This window comes from Penaeus monodon, chromosome 22, assembly GCF_015228065.2.
Source record: "Penaeus monodon isolate SGIC_2016 chromosome 22, NSTDA_Pmon_1, whole genome shotgun sequence".
Taxonomy (NCBI): Eukaryota; Metazoa; Arthropoda; class Malacostraca; order Decapoda; family Penaeidae; genus Penaeus; species Penaeus monodon.
In genome coordinates, this window is record NC_051407.1 from 23,420,513 (window position 1) to 23,420,860 (window position 348).

Below are 348 nucleotides of genomic sequence, written 5' to 3' on the forward strand. Positions count from 1 at the left end.
ATAAAAAGTAAATTAATAAAAAATAAGAAAGAAAGAAAAATCATATAATTGTACATCTATATTGATCATTACCTCTTACCTAAGTCTCCAAATGTGAGCTAAACTGAAGAGCAATGAAAGGATATAAACCAAAGATGTACCTAACAGGGTACACCTCACAGCCAAAGCAACAAACAATGTGGAATGCAATTGGCATATTAATATATGAATGCCTAAATGTATTCTATACAGACAGAAAGAACACTCCAAAACATAACCCAGTGGCCCCATATGCAAAAGTAAATGCCATGTCCTAAGATAACTTTAGTTTATTTTTTTTTGGGGTTGACTTTCCACACAATTACATTA

The 348-nt window shown here is 31.6% G+C and overlaps 1 protein-coding gene across 1 annotated transcript in view; it reads right to left on the reverse strand.

Annotated features, from left to right (window-relative positions):
* LOC119587028 (serine/threonine-protein kinase/endoribonuclease IRE1-like) overlaps nucleotides 1-348 on the reverse strand; it is a 49,447-nt gene that overhangs the window by 37,229 nt on the left and 11,870 nt on the right.